Raw genomic sequence first — 17,331 nt, 5'->3', positions numbered from 1 at the left:
TCGAACTGCTCGGAAAGGTCCTTCCCAATTCTGGCTGAGCTGTTGGTGTTGCTCAACATCATTTTGCACAGCTGTATAAGTTTTGCGATGAAACCATATTCTGACATAACGGCATACAGACATCTCCTTTTCGTGCTGTCGAAGCCTGATTTAAAAAGAAAAAGATGTAATATGTGTCAATTCTTTTTCGCGTTTTGTCCACTATTTCACGCATAGTGAAAATCTGGTCGATGCTATATTTATCAGGTCTGAAGCCACACTGATAAAGTCCAATCAGCCGATTCACGGTGGGCTTCAACCTTTCGCACAATACACTTGACAGGACCTTATATTATTAAGAAGGCTGATTCCGCTATAGTTGACACGGTTTGCAGCACCCTTTTCTTGTGTACTGTGCAAAGAACACTTAGATTCCAATAAACTCGTCGCCGCAATTGAGTAGCTCCGCAGGCAATCCATCAACGCCCGCGGCCTTCTTCTTTTTAACTCTGATTATTTCTATTCTGACTTCGTCATAGTGTGGCGGGGGTCATAAATTCCATCATCATCGGTTGCGAGATAGGGTTCATCATCCCTGTAGGGTACGTCACTGTTTTCATTTAGGAGAGCAGAGAAGTGTTCCCTCCATAATCTTCATCTTCATCGTACCAGTTGTTTTCCGTGGTTGCCGGTAACCAATTTCTACTCGTCGGCGGTATGAAGTGCTTTAGATATATACTCCCACTGCTCCTGCATTTCGTCGGATTGACTTTTGAGAGCAGACGTAAGAGTCGAGTTCTGAAATCATTGGCAGTCTTTTGCGATTGTAGCCTTTCGACGTCTAGCTTTCCTTGTATTAGCCGCGCAGACGCGGGTGCGTACTTTGGCTGCGAATTTTACATATGATTGCAGCATATTAATGTTATTTGGGTAATTGTGCCTATAAATGAATCTGTATACAGTTTTTCAAAAGTGGGCTGTGCCCATTCCTTAAGTAAGTGTGGGCATGTCTTTTACAGTTGTTAAACGTTTTCGGTCGATATTTATGAAATTTTCATCTCAGCTTCTTTTAATTTTTATAAAATTTTAGAATAAAGGGCGGTTCACTAACGATAAGCTTTGAAATTCGATCAAAAATTATATTAATACAGCTTACTATATCGCGGTACCCCAGCGGGTTAGGGGGTCAGAATATACCCGCGGTAGGTATGCCTGTCGTAAGAGGCGACTAAAATACCAGATTCAAGGGGCTGTGTAGCGCAACCCTTCAGGTTGCCAGCGCAATATATAGCTTCTCCAAACCCAATTTGTCAACCTCGCCTATCCGCGGCGAATCCTGTTTCACTAACAGACCAGGCTCTGGCTACCCCAAGCTCCTCATGGAGCCTTCGGGGAGTAACCTTATCGCTATAACAACAACAACAACTATATCGAGGTGAATATTGAACACTATACAGAACTTATTAAGAATGAACTTTGATTTGGCTTTACAAACAACCATTTTCAATCAATGTACGGCGTATTACTCTGCAAAAGAGAAAAGGACGACAGTGCAGAGAAAATTTGGTGGGTAAATTGAGCATGAGATGAGACCTTCTGCATGGAAGACCGACGACCCCTGAGGCGTTGTAAAAAATGTCATTTTGTCTTGAAATGAATACGGCCTAATATGCATATAAGTTTATAATCTAGAATATGATTCTTTTTAACTTGAATGCTGTGGCATTGACAATGACTTAGACGCACACATATATCAAAACAACAAAATACTACATCTGCATATTTAATCTAAGCTCATGACTGATTAAGTAGACCTTATGACATTTCACACTTATTAGCACGTTTGGCGGAAATGGAACACCTATTTACTAGCTAATTCGTTGTGTCAACTTTATAGTTGCAATACATCACATATAAGTATTAAAGTTTTACGCCGATCACTTTATCGGCGGCGGGGGCCTAGGCTCTATTATATACCGGTGCCGGCGTATGCCGGTATTCTTACTTTAAAAAGCTTAATTTTTCTATTTAAAAAAATAATATTTAGGAAAGCTTTGGTTGTATGTATTTAAGGAAATCAACGTTTTGGCCATTTTGGAAAGATCTGGGGTTTTTGCCTCAAAATTTCGCAGATCGTTCAAACATTTTCAGGAGTAGCTCCTTGCGGAGGTATTGTCCCTCGTTCACTTACTCCAGAGAGGCTTCGAACCTAACCCCGGTCTTTGGAATTGGTACTGCTGAAAAGAAATATAGATACATAAAATGGTCACACTTTTGTCTGTATATCTCGTGCAAGGCGTAGTTTTACCTGGGGTTAACTCCTAATAATCGTCGAGAACACAATATTTTTAAATCATTTGTGGATCCTTGGTGGTCACGCACAAAGGCGATTTACGGTTGCTATTACTTACTTACTTAATTGGCGCTTAAGCGTTTAAACGGTTATGGCCGTCCAACAAGGCGCGCCAGTCGCTATCTATTAATACTCATGACTCTTGTGGCACAGGGCGCCTCCAGTTTTTTCGGCTGGTTTTAAGAGCTACAATTCCCGATGTGTGAACAGTAGCAATCCCGACCACCAGTCGCTACACGCCTCCTGACCCTCACACCTTATGCCATCACGGAAGCTATAGGACTGCGAATTCGAACTCATACCTTCGTCGACGTCACTTTCCTAGAAGCTCTAGGTGTAGCTCCGAAGACTTTCCAACGTATGCTTTTGTCGCGCTATGCTGCCGAGCTACACCAGAGGAACACCTTGAAACGTTAGGGAGTGACTACTGGATGTCATTGCGTAATGGGTGAAAATCGTATAATCCTCGTCGCATCTACATAATTAAAATTTTACAAGGACCCTGGATAAAATTTTTACAATTTACACCATTGATTTCAATAGTCTTCATAAAATCAAAACGATATTTTAGAATGAAAGTCGACCGATTTTAAGTTGAAAGATGTTAACTGCTGTTTTCCGGCCTTATGATATGAGATCTCATTATGGATGACCGCGTAGCTTCAGTTTTCAGAATAGTTCGACTCTCCACTACATTAGGGTAGTAGCACACACGGTAATTAGTTCGACTGTCTTGGGAAAGCTTTAGCTTCACCACTTTGAGTGTTCTTGCGAAGGACACAGCCTCACCTGGTAAATATATGTGCCTACGTATTCACATTTGTAAAAGGAACCGTAAGGTGTAGGTGATATTTAAACTTGATAGGCTATAATCAGTGTGACTAACTGCAAGGGACTAGTTTTGTATAGGACCGCCAACTTTAGGAAATGTCAAACCGGGAGACTTGGGTGTTGAAGGATGAAGTGTGAAAACCAAAATTTACATTTCAGACGTTATTGTATAGTTTCGCAAATAGAAAACAGATGTTTGAATATAAGGCCAAGTGATTTTTCAAACCTTTCTCATATTCGCTTAAATCTTCAACTTAGTATGAGGTAAGAATCATTTCAAAGGAGTTTTTATGCCCCTAGAACCTACTAAAGGATTTGACTTCACTGATTTCCCTTATTCTTTCAGCCAATCGCAATATAGGATATGATAGGATAGGTTAGGTGGTAGCTGCCCTGATAAGGATAGCTCACTTGGACAACACGAAGGTCCGTTGTGATACCACATATCCAAAAAATAACAGTCACATAGATCTAGCTACTTAGAGAATCGTTGGGTAGCAACGATAAAGCTCCGAATGATACCGATCTCAACTTTGGATATATTCTCGGGAGATCCAAGTGAGTCGCGACCGAAGTACTTTCGCCTAGTTCTGGCAAAAGCTGGACAATCAAGCATAAAGTGATTTGGTGATTCCACCTCATCATCCTCCATACAGCTGCAGCAGGATGGAGTTTCCAGTATATTTAGACGTACCGCATGGATACCCATGGGACAGTGCCCTGTCAAAACCCCAATGACCATTGATAGGTGAGCGTTAGTGAACCCAATTATTTCAGCAGACCTCCTGCCATCCACTTTTGGCCAGAAAGATCTTGCTACTCTGCAAGACGTGGTATCCGCTTAACGTTTGCTGAGCTGATTCGAGGCCCAGCTATGGAGGAGCAATCCACAGGTGGCCAGCGGGATCCCGAAATCCCTACAGCTTGTACGCTTGACAGTTACCCGGGATATCACTATGGCCCGGGACCCAGATAATCTTAATTGTAAAATAATTCGATGCAATCGCAAGCGAGGTCAGGCACTCCCAGACCACCCTCGATCGCACTGTAGTTGAGCTCAAGGCCTTGATAGCCGCTTGGCTATCAGAGTAGATGTTAAATTCACTAACCGTGGTAACACTGGATAGCATTCCATCCACCGCATCCTTAATCGCAGCAATTTCCGCTTGGAATACACTGCAGTGATCAGCCAACTTAAACTTACGGCTTAAATTTAGCTCTTGACAAAAGACCCCCCCCCCCCCCCCCAACCTTTCCATCCAGCTTTGACCCATCCGTGAACAAGTTAACCGGTCCCATGCCCCAGATAATTCCTCTTCCCCAATCCTCTCTCTCTGGAATAACTGGGGTGAAGGTTGTATAGGGAGCAGTTATCGGCATACAGTAGTCCGTTCTGTCCGGGATGAAGTCGAAACTGGTAAGAAGGCTAGAGTGGCCGCGGTCAGAAAGTCTATATCTCATATCACGAAGCCTGACCAACGACCTTGCCGCGGCCGCCTTTCCCGCAATATCTACTGGGTATATGTTCAGCATGACGTTCAGTGCCAAGGTAGGTGTTGTTCTGAGAGCGCCACTGATACCGATCAGCGCCGTCCGTTGCACTGACACTAATATTTTGGAGGTGCTCGCCGTGTCCAGTGCTTTCCACCAGACCAGCACCCCATATAGCAGAATCGGTTTGACCACCATCTCATAAAGCCAGTGTACTATTCTTGGCGAGAGTCCCCATCTCTTCCCGATAGCTCCTCTGCAGCAGTACAAGACAATGGCGGCCTTCCTGGCCCGATCTTCCACATTGGGTCTCCAGGACAGTTTCTTGTCCAAAACAATCCCCAAATATTTAACCCTATCAAAAAGTACCAACGGTACCCCTCCAATCGAGAGAGTTCTGAAATCGGGCATCTTATATCTCCTTGTGAAAAGGACCATCCCGTTTTTCCCGGGTTGACCGCCAATCCACATGATTCAGCCCACCTAGCCACAGTATCCAAGTAGCCCTGCAGAACATCGCGCAGGGTTCCCAGAAATTTGCCTCCGACTAGGATAGCGAGGTCATCTGCATAGGCAACCACCCGACAACCATTGGCTTCCAGCTCCACAAGAAGCTCGTTGACTACCACAACCCAGAGGAGAGGAGATAGGACACCCCCTGTGGCGTTCCCCTGCACACCTTCCTCTTAATTATGGCCCCTCCCCACTCCGCTGCAACAATTCTGCCGCATAGAAGTTTGCTAATAAATTCAACCAGAGCCGCCTCGACTCCTAAACCCACCAGAGCTCTTTCGATTGCCCCCGGTAAGACATTGTTAAAAGCTCCCTCGATGTCTAGAAAGGCACCCAGAGCATACTCTTTGTGTTCTAGGGACCCCTCTATTTGCTTTACAATCGAATGGAGAGCCGTTTCCGTCGATCTGTCCTTGCAGTACGCATGCTGTGAAGCCGACAGTAACCCCCGAGGTATCCTTTCCCGTAGGTACAGGTCAATCAACCGCTCAAACGTCTTAAGAAGAAACGACGAGAGACTGATTGGCCTGAAATCCTTAGGTGATACACGAGAGTTTTTGCCGGCCTTCGGAATGAAAATAAAAATCCGTGTGCCAAGACTTCGGGATATAGTTAAGCCTGAGGCAGTTAGTATATATGATGGCCAACCAGCGGCAGGAAATCCCCAAAGACCTTTGAAGCTGCGCAGGAATGATTCCATCCGGGCCCGGAGACTTATAGGGTTTGAACGACCCTATAGCCCAGGTTATTTGACTTTCCCGTATTGGAATGGCAGGCACTTCTGCATGGCCAACGACCGCCGACCATGCAGGCGAAGATCCCTGCGCAACTGGGACATCGGGAAAATAATTGTCCAGTAAAAGCCTTAGGGACTCCTCGCTACTCATCGACCAGTCCCCACCATCATCTCTCAGACACCCCAGAGGAGCGGGGTTCCTAGAGAGTATTTTCCTAAATCTCGCGGATTCATTGCACCCTTCTACGTTTTCGCAGAAGCTTCGCCATGCATCTCGCTTGGCTATCCTTATTTCATATTTATAAATCCCCAGACTCACCTTATAGAGCTCCCAGTCCGAGGGTAATTTACTCCTCCTGGCTCTGTTGAAGAGCCGCCGACTGGACGCTCTTAGGTCGTCAAGAGAATCCGACCACCAGGGCGGCTTGCCCTTCCCCCTGTAAGTTTTCAATGGGCAGGACAGCTGAAAGGCGCTATTGCTTGCCGAGGTGAAGTTTTCCACCAGAACGTCTATCTCAGATTCAATCGCAATATAAAATAAAATAAAACAAGTAAGTAAGGCTAAGTTCGGGTGTAACCGAACATTACATACTCAGTTGAGAGCTGTGGAGACAAAGTAAGGGAAAATCACCATATTGTAAAAGAACCTAGGGTAACCCTGGAATGTGTTTGTATGACATGTGTATCAAATGGAAGGTATTAAAGAGTATTTTAAGAGGAAGTGGGCCATAGTTCTATAGATGGACGCCATTTAGGGATATCGCCATAAAGTTGGACCAGGCCTGACTCTAGAATTTGTTTGTACGATATGGGTATCAAATGAAATGTGTTAATGATAATTTTAAAAGGGAGTGGGCCTAAGTTCTATAGGTGGACGCCTTTTCGAGATATCGCCATAAAGGTGGACCAGGGGTGACTCTAGAATTTATTTTGTACGATATGGGTATCAAATGAAAGGTATTAATGAGTATTTTAAAAGGGCGTGGGCCTAAGTTCTATAGATGGACGCCGTTTCGAGATATCGCCATAAAGGTGGACCAGGGGTGACTCTAGAATTTATTTTGTACGATATGGGTATCAAATGAAAGGTATTAATGAGTATTTTAAAAGGGCGTGGGCCTAAGTTCTATAGATAGACGCCGTTTCGAGATATCGCCATAAAGATGGATCAGGGGTGACTTTAGAATGCATTTGTACAATATGGGTATCAAACTAAAGGTGTTAATAAGTTTTTTAAAACGGAGTGGGCCTTAGTTCTATAGGTTGACGCCTTTTCGGAATATCGTTATAAAAGTGGACCAGGGTTGACTCTAGAATGCGTTTGTACAATATTGGTATCAAACGAAAGGTGTTAATAAGTGTTGTAAAAGGGAGTGGGCCTTAGTTCTATAGGTGGACGCCTTTTCGGAATATCGTTATAAAAGTGGACCAGGGTGACTCTAGAATGCGTTTGTATAATATGGGTATCAAATGAAAGGTGTTAATGAGTATTTTAAAAGGGCGTGGGCCTTAGTTCTATAGGTGGACGCCTTTTCGAGATATCGCCATAAAGGTGGACCAGGGGTGACTCTAGAATTTGTTTGTACGATATGGGTATCAAATGAAAGCTGTTAATGAGTATTTTAAAAAGGAGTGGGCCTTAGTTCTATATGTGGACGCCTTTTCGAGATATCGCCATAAACGTGGACCAGGGGTGACTCTAGAATTTGTTTGTACTATATGGGTATCAAATGAAAGGTGTTAATGAGTATTTTAAAAGGGCGTGGGCCTTAGTTCTATAGGTGGATGCCTTTTCGAGGTATCGCCATAAACGTGGACCAGGGGTGACTCTAGAATTTGTTTGTACTATATGGGTATCAAACGAAAGGTGTTAATGATTATTTTAAAAGGGCATGGGTCTTAGTTCTTAAGGTGGACGCCTTTTCGAAATATCGCCATAAAGGTGGACCAGGGGCGACTCTAGAATTTGTTTGTACGATATGGGTATCAAATGAAAGTTGTTAATGAGTATTTTAAAAAGGAGTGGGCCTTAGTTCTATATGTGGACGCCTTTTCGAGATATCGCCATAAACGTGGACCAGGGGTGACTCTAGAATGTGTTTGTAGGATATGGGTATCAAATTAAAGGTATTAATGAGGGTTTTAAAAAGGAGTGGCCTTTAGTTGTATATGTGAAGGCGTTTTCGAGATATCTACCAAAATGTGGACCAGGGTGATCCAGAACATCATCTGTCGGGTACCGCTAATTTATTTATATACGTAATGCCACGGACAGTATTCCTTCCAGGATTCCAAGGGCTTTTGATTTCGTCTTGCAAAACTTTTTCATTTTCTTTTACTTAATATGGTAGGTGTCACACGCATTTTACCAAGTTTTTTTCTAAAGTTATATTTTGCGTCAATAGACCAATACAATTACCATGTTTCATTCCTTTTTTCGTATTTGGTATATAATTATGGCATTTTTCGTAATTTTCGATATCGAAAACGTGGACGTGGTCATAGTCGGATTTCGGCCATTTTTTACACCAATACAAAGTGAGTTCAGATAAGTACGTCAACTGAGTTTAGTAAAGATATATCGATTTTTGCTCAAGTTATCGTGTTAACGGCCAAGCGGAAGGACAGACGGTCGACATTGTATAAAAACTGGGCGTGGCTTCAACCGATTTCGCCCTTTTTCACAGAAAACAGTTATCGTCCTAGAATCTAAGCCTCTACCAAATTTCACAAGGATTGGTAAATTTTTGTTCGACTTATTGCATTAAAAGTATCCTAGACAAATTAAATGAAAAAGGGCGGAGCCACGCCCATTTTGAAATTTTCTTTTATTTTTGTATTTTGTTGCACCATATCATTACTGGAGTCGAATGTTGACTTAATTTACTTATATACTGTAAAGATATTAACTTTTAAATTTTTTTTTAAATTTGAATTAAAAAAAAAAAAATTTTAAAAAGTGGGCGTGGTCGTTCTCCGATTTTGCTAATTTTTCTTAAGCAGGCATATAGTAATAAGTGTAACGTTCCTGCCAAATTTCATCATGATATCTTCAACGACTGCCAAATTACAGCTTGCAAAACTTCTAAATTACCTTCTTTTAAAAGTGGGCGGTGCCACGCCCATTGTCCAAAATTTTACTATTTTTCTATTCTGCGTCATAAGTTCAACTCACCTACCAAGTTTCATCGCTTTATCCGTATTTGGTAAGGAATTATCGCACTTTTTCGATTTTTCGAAATTTTCGATATCGAAAAAGTGGGCGTGGTTATTGTCCGATATCGTACATTTTAAATAGCGATCTGAGATGAGTGCCCAACACCTATATACCAAATTTCATCAAGATACCTCAAAATTTACTCAAGTTATCGTGTTAACGGACGGACATGGCTCAATCGAATTTTTTTTCGATACTGATGATTTTGATATATGGAAGTCTATATCTATCTCGATTCCTTTATACCTGTACAACCAACCGTTATCCAATCAAAGTTAATATACTCTGTGAGCTCTGCTCAACTGAGTATAAAAATTGGCACCTTTTTGGATAATTTGCTTTTTTTAACAACTTGAGGACAATTTGAAAACATATTCGCCTTGAGTCATTTTATTTGAATTCATTGTTCATTATTCATTTTTTTTTTTTAAATAAGCAAAGTGAGCATATAAATTTATTATATAACTTTTTTTAGTGTTTTGTTTTAATAACATGGTAAATTGGGTGATGCAGAGTCTGTGTTAAGCTGACATCGAAAACACTTGTTTTTTTAAATAACTTTTGAACAGTTAGAAAGAGTTAAATTTCGCAATTGGTTTCTTTTAACTGGCAGTGGTGCGCATTCTTGATACCACTTTTGACCATATCCGACCAATTTTCGATATGAACAATAAATGGGCTAAACAGTCTTAAACGAGTAGAAAATATAGTAAAACGCCGGACGCTGCCGCCGCCGCCGCCGCGCCGCTAATTTTGACATTCGGCGGCGGCGCGCGAAAAACGACAAAAATCGGTGGCAACGGCGGCGGCGTATATCTCTAAGAAGTATGTGTGTATGTTTATGGATGTATTGAAAAGTAATGGAAATGGCGATGTTGATGTGAATCATTAGAGGCCTGCATGCAAATAAATAAAATGCTTATCAGTTTATTAATTTCTATTTTAATTTGATTTCTTTTTTGTTTTAATTAATTAAACGAAAATGAGTGGGATGTCTAAAGTCCAATCAGTTACTGCAATCATTTATGGGTTTTCCTATTTTATTTACTAAACTGGAATACCCGGCAAACCTTGTTCTGCCCGAAAATTGGTTTACCTACATTTTAAATGTGAGTCTCGCCTCCCCTCTTCATTCCCTATCCTATTCGCTTCTGCTTTATCTTCCATTTTTCTCCTTACATTCCACACGTATACCCATTCAGACTCCCGCTCCCAACTTCCTCTACCTGTTTCGCCACAATTTTCTCGTACATGAGATCTTTAAAGCAAATATCAAATAACTGCTTCACTTAACAGAGCGATTTCAATATCTTAGTTTTCATAAAGGACTACGAAATTTTATGAAACTAACGCAAGGAAAAATTTTAAATAGCATTAATCTTTATAACTAAATTTCGATATATAATTGAGACATTCTCCTCCAATGTATCTATTCTCCAAGTAAACACGATTATTAGTCATGTAAATTCTGCAAAAAAAAAATGTTTAGCTTCTTGGCTCTTCCTTCTCTCCGTGTTTGGTCCCTGTACTTCCTTGGTATCTTTCACCGTTTCCTTTCTCGATATTTTGCTCTTCTACTTCCAATCTCTTTCTCGCCTCTACACTTCCAACATCTATCCTTTATTTCCCATTTTTCTTTTTTGCCGTTGGCTTTGCCTAATACTCTCTCCTTCCATCTCGCAACTCTTCTTAAACACCGCTCCTTGTTAAGGCCCTCATCCTATTTGATTCCCATATTGTGAAAACACAATCTGAGATCAACTAAGTCCACACTTTGGTTTACATCTCAGAAATATCATATATAGAACGAAAAGCCACTTACAAATTATCTACCAAATAAAATAAAATATACGAAATCAACGGCGCTACAATTTTAAGATGGGTTCTACGATCTTGAGTTAGAAAGTTACAAACCGATTTTGCATTCGATTTTATATAAAGTTTAGCCTATTCGAAAGACTACCTAAATGAAAAATTTCAAACGAATTGCACTATTAATATTTATTTCATTGAATACGTCGGCCCCTCCTGGTCCACTTTTCGGAATGAAAATTTTTTCAAATATAAGATCTGCCGAATTTCAAGTAAATCGCATCATAAATTAGATCGCATCATAAATTAGATTTTTGAAGGGGTCAGACCCTGGTCAACTTCTCGTAAAGAAAAGTTCCTCAAGTAAAAAACAAAACAAATATTCATATACCAAATTTCAAGAAAGGTTTTCCCACTAAGGAACTAAGTACATCAGTATGGGTAATTTCGCCAAACCCATTATGCCAATACGAACTGGTTCATGTAGTTTGCTTAATTTTGCCGTTGCTGTTCTTCACCCGGTTTTCAGCTACCAAACTAAGGAAGCATGGGTGAATGTTGGCTTCACAACAGCATTAAATGTCCGTTATATCATTTTAGGAGATAGCCTCATGTTTTGCCAAAGAGTTGAATGCAGGCCAATAAAGCTATTGTTGCCTTGTTCCAGGTAGCATCTAGGTGAGCTTTCCATGTGAGAGTTCTGTCTAGTGTAACCCCTAGGTTTCTTCCATTGAAGATGGGGTATGGTAGCACCCAGCGACGGTTCCAACATGGATAGTTTTCTTCTCAGTGTAGTGGCACTAGGGCAGTTTTGTTAGAATTGATGGGCAGTCTTGTGATGCATAATCCTTGTTGAATGTGGTCGGATTTATTTATCTATGTTTGTATGTGTATGGACTCCGAAACTACCACGCCGATTTTATTCAAATTTTCAGGATAATTAGTAGGAACCCGAAGAGTGTTTGTGAAAAGTTTTTTTTCCGCGAAGTGGACCAGGGACCGATTTATTCTAAACTATCGTATATATGGCTCGATTTGCCTGAAATTTGGTATGTAGGTAGCGTTATATCTAGAATAAAAGGTCGGATAATTTTTCTTCCGGCAAGTGGACCAGGATACATATTGGTGACTAGGGTCTCGAGATATAGGACAAAAAGTGGACCCGGGCACCCCTAGAATGTGTTTATACAATATGGATATCAATTGAAAGCTGCTGATGAGTGCCTTAGTACAGGGTGGCTTTCATACCTATTGGTGGCTAGGGTCTCGAGATATAGGCCAAAACGTGGACCCGGGCACCCCTAGAATGTGTTTATACAATATGGATATCAAATGAAAGCTGTTGATGAGTGCTTTAGTACAGGGTAGTTTTCATACCTATCGGTGGCTAGGGTCTCGAGATATAGGCCAAAACGTGGACCCGGGCACCCCTAGAATGTGTTTATACAATATGGATATGAAATGAAAGCTGCTGATGAGTGCTTTAGTACAGGGTAGTTTTCATACCTATTGGCGACTAGGGTCTCGAGATATAGGCCAAAACGTGGACCCGGGCACCCCTAGAATGTGTTTATACAATATGGATATCAAATGAAAGCTGTTGATTAGTGCTTTAGTACAGGGCAGTTTTCATACCTATTGGTGACTAGGGTCTCGAGATATAGGCCAAAACGTGGATCAGGGTAACACTAGGATGCGTTTTTACGTTATGGATATCAAATTGAAGCTGTTGATGTGTGCTTTACTACAGATAATTTTGTATACCGCTGAGTGTCTGGGGCCTCGAGATATAGGCCAAAACGTGGACCCGGGTACCCCTAGACTGTATTTATACAATATGGATATCAAATGAAAGCTGTTGATGAGTTCTTTAGTACAGGGTAGCTTTCACACCTATTGGTGACTAGGGTCTCGAGATATAGGCCAAAACGTGGATCAGGGAAACACTAGGATGCGTTTTTACGTTATGGATATCAAATTGAAGCTGTTGATGTGTGCTTTACTACAGATAATTTTTTATACCGCTGAGTGTCTTGGGTCTCGAGATATAGGCCAAAACGTGGACCCGGGCACCCCTAGAATGTGTTTATACAATATGGATATCAAATGAAAGCTGTTGATGAGTGCTTTAGTAACGGGTAGTTTTCATACTTATCGGTGACTAGGATCTCGAGATATAGGCCAAAACGTGGACCCTGGCACCCCTAGAATGTGTTTATACAATATGGATATCAAATGAAAGCTGTTGATGAGGGCTTTAGACAGGGTAGTTTTCATACCTATCGGTGACTAGGGTCTCGATATATAGGCCAAAACGTGGAACCGGGCACCCCTAGAATGTGTTTATACAATATGGATATCAAATGAAAGCTGTTGATGAGTGCTTTAGTGCAGGGTAGTTTTCATACTTATCGGTGACTAGGATCTCGAGATATAGGCCAAAACGTGGACCCGGGCACCCCTAGAATGTGTTTATACAATATGGATATCAGATGAAAGCTGTTGATGAGTGCTTTAGTAAAGGGTAGTTTTCATACCTATTGGTGACTAGGGTCTCGAGATATAGGCCAAAACGTGGAACCGGGCACCCCTAGAATGTGTTTATACAATATGGATATCAAATGAAAACTGTTGATGAGTGCTTTACTACAGGGTGGGTAGAATACCTATTTGTGACTAGGGGGAATATGTTTAACAATATGGATATCAAATGAAGTCTGTTGATGAGTGCTTAGTACAGGGTAGTTTTCATACCTATTGTTGACTAGGGTATCGAGATATAGGCAGAAACGTGTATAAGGGTAACACTGGGATGTGTTTTTACATTATGGGTATCAAATTGAAGCTGTTGATGTGTGCTTTAGTACCGAGTAAGTTTGACACCGCTGGGTGACTGGGGTCTCGAGATACAGGCCAAAACATGGACCCGGATACCCCTAGAATGTGTGTGTATTATGGATATCAAATGAAAGCTGTTGCTGAGAGCTTTAAAGTAATTTTCATTGTGATATTCGATTTAGTCGCATCAACCTGGCAAAACTGATAAATATGCATGCGAAGCCGAAATAAAGACATGTATTAATACTGGGACTGAGACTGAGGCTCGGAGTGGGACTGGGACTGAAACTCGGAATGGGACTGGAACAAAATACATACCACCCTCTGGGACTGGCAATAAGATATGAAGAAGAATGGGAAAAACTTGAGAGAAGAGAAAAGAGAGAAGGAGAAGGAAACTGAGAAAGAGATAGAATGAGACGAAGAAGGAGATAGATGAAGCGAAAAATACGGAGGGAGGAGTGAATACAAAGATTAGGAAATAGTGTAGAGGGGCGAGGGCAGAGTAAGACGGAAAAAGCTTATTAAAATATATGCAGATATACCAAATTTAGGGCAGAACAACGTCTGCCGGCTCCGCTAGTTATTATTATATTATTCCCCGTGTATCCCTATAATGCAGATCGCTACTAACTTTTACTTTACTTACCTAGACAAATATTTTTTTCGTGTGAAGAGAGTAGTCTATACATCTTACAGGAACTACATTAATATAGGAAGTTATTCTTTACAGAGATTCTCTAAACTTTTAAACTTGCTGATTGGACACCTTAAATATTGCTTTACTAACCTATATATATTCTATTTTTTACCGATGGTTTCATCTGCGTACCAAGTTTCTTAATAAAAGTAAGAAGACGGGCTGGCAATCCAATGTAAGCAAAATATTAATGCGAAGTACGTTTATTGAAGATACGCAAACTTACTACACAGAAATGCAAGTGTAAACAAACTGCCTTCTTCTACGTATTCCGTATTCACCTGTGATGGCCCGGTTATATTTACCAACTTGGTATTTTTACCCTAAATATGCATTTTTACCCGTGGCACAAAGACGATATATTTTCCACATATACATACTAGAAGATAACTTTTCGATAACAAATCGATACCTTATTGATAACAAATATATAAGATTCCGAAAAAAATTGATATCATTTTGATAACATATCCAAAACTTTTCCATTAGGTATCGATAACTTTTTAATAGCAATTCGATAACTTTGCGATAAAATTCCGGTAAGAAATGGATGACAATCGGATAACTAATCGAAAAGTTTTGAAGAGAAATCCAAAGCAATTCGATAACAGACGGATAACTCGTCGATTATAAATCGATTTTATTTATTTATTATTTATTACATTTTTTTATTTTATAATATTTTATTTTGTTTTATTATATTATATTTTATTTAATTTTAACTTATTATTTAAAAATACATTTTTTTTAATTTTATTTTAATTCATTTCATTTCATTTTATTTTTATTACATTTTATTTTATTTTATTTTATTTTATTTGTTTTTAATGTCGTTTATTCTATTTTATTTTATTTTATTTTAGTTATTTATTTTATGTTATTTGATTTAACTTTTTCATCTTAATTTATTATTTTATATATATTATCTTTGTCTTATTTCATTTTATTTATTTTTTTTCTATTTTATTTTATTTTTATTTCTTTTCATTAAATTTTTATTTTATTTATAATTTTTAAAGAAATTAATTTTATTACATTTTATTTCACTTCTTTTTACTCTATTTTATTTTATTTTATTGTATTTAATATAATTAAGTTTTATTTTATTTTATGTTTTTCATTGAATTTTATTATATTTTATATTTTTTTCTCGACCTTTTTTATTTCATTTTATTTCATTTCATTTCACTTCATTTTATTCTTCTCTATTTTATTTAATTTAATTTACATTTTTTTTATTTCATGTTTTTGGTTTAATTTTTTTATCTTAGTTTATTATTTTATATAGATATTATTTTTGTCTTATTTCATTTTTTTATTTATTACATTTTTTTATTTTATAATATTTTATTTTGTTTTATTATATTATATTTTATTTAATTTTAACTTATTATTTAAAAATACATTTTTTTAAATTTTATTTTAATTCATTTCATTTCATTTTATTTTTATTACATTTTATTTTATTTTATTTTATTTTATTTGTTTTTAATGTCGTTTATTCTATTTTATTTTATTTTATTTTAGTTATTTATTTTATGTTATTTGATTTAACTTTTTCATCTTAATTTATTATTTTATATATATTATCTTTGTCTTATTTCATTTTATTTATTTTTTTTCTATTTTATTTTATTTTTATTTCTTTTAATTAAATTTTTATTTTATTTATAATTTTTAAAGAAATTAATTTTATTACATTTTATTTCACTTCTTTTTATTCTATTTTATTTTATTTTATTGTATTTAATATAATTAAGTTTTATTTTATTTTATGTTTTTCATTGAATTTTATTATATTTTATTTTTTTTTCTCGACTTTTTTTATTTCATTTTATTTCATTTCATTTCACTTCATTTTATTCTTCTCTATTTTATTTAATTTAATTTACATTTTTTTTATTTCATGTTTTTGGTTAAATTTTTTTATCTTAGTTTATTATTTTATATAGATATTATTTTTGTCTTATTTCATTTTTTTTTTTCATTTTATTTATTTTTTATTTCATTTCATTGCATTTTATTTTATTTTATTTAATTGTATTTCATTTAAGTGTATTTTATTTTATCATTTTTAAATAAATTAATTTTATTTAATATTATTCCATTTCATTTCACTTTTTTATTCTATTTTATTTTCTTGTTTTTAGTTTATTTATTTATTTATTAGTGGTTGTATCTGCAAGACAAAGCCTTTTTAAGTACATCAGCAAGTTTTAAAAAAAAATAAATAATTTTAAATTGAAGTATAACAACTTTAACACTTACCCTTGAATGCATATTTATTTTATAACATAAACCTTCGACAAGGCAGATGCGACTAAATAGGTATAGCTGAATGTCATCAGCATATGCGTGGATATTTACGTGCTGGCATACTGAGAAAACATCATTGACAAAAAGACTAAACAGCACAGGACCAAGCACAGGCCCTTGTGGCACACCAGAAGGGACAAGACGAGATTTGATGGCAGAATTTTTGCAAACTACTTTCTGAGTTCAGGTAACTGGCCATAAGCTCAACAGATTTAGTAGAAAACCCAAAGTAGAATTCGAGTTTTTTACAAGGGCCTTAGAAAGGCACTAAGTGTAAGGCCTTAGAAAAGTCAAGGAAACATAAAATAGTTAGGGCACTATTATCAAAACTAGTTCTCATGTCGTCAATTATTTTGACCATTGCAGTAGAGCAGCTGTGCTTGGGACTGAATCCAGATTGCAGTGGCCTCAACAGGCCGTTCTCCTTAACATAAGCTGAGATTTGACCCGCCATCCAGGACTCAAACACTTTAGCAAACGCAGCTAAGATGCTAATTGGCCTATAATTGCAATAAGTTGTAAGCAAGAGTGTGATAAACTTCAAG

General features: G+C 38.0%; 1 protein-coding gene across 4 annotated transcripts in view; it reads right to left on the bottom strand.

Moving 5' to 3' along the window:
- Nucleotides 1–17,331, bottom strand: part of LOC137253785 (ATP-binding cassette subfamily G member 4) — a 265,003-nt gene that overhangs the window by 63,422 nt on the left and 184,250 nt on the right. The gene's annotated exons all lie outside the window — the stretch shown is intronic.

Source organism: Eurosta solidaginis, chromosome 5 (assembly GCF_040869045.1).
Source record: "Eurosta solidaginis isolate ZX-2024a chromosome 5, ASM4086904v1, whole genome shotgun sequence".
Taxonomy (NCBI): domain Eukaryota; kingdom Metazoa; phylum Arthropoda; class Insecta; order Diptera; family Tephritidae; genus Eurosta; species Eurosta solidaginis.
The sequence above is the reverse complement of the archived record's forward strand: the minus strand, read 5'-3'. Positions and strand labels throughout refer to the sequence as shown.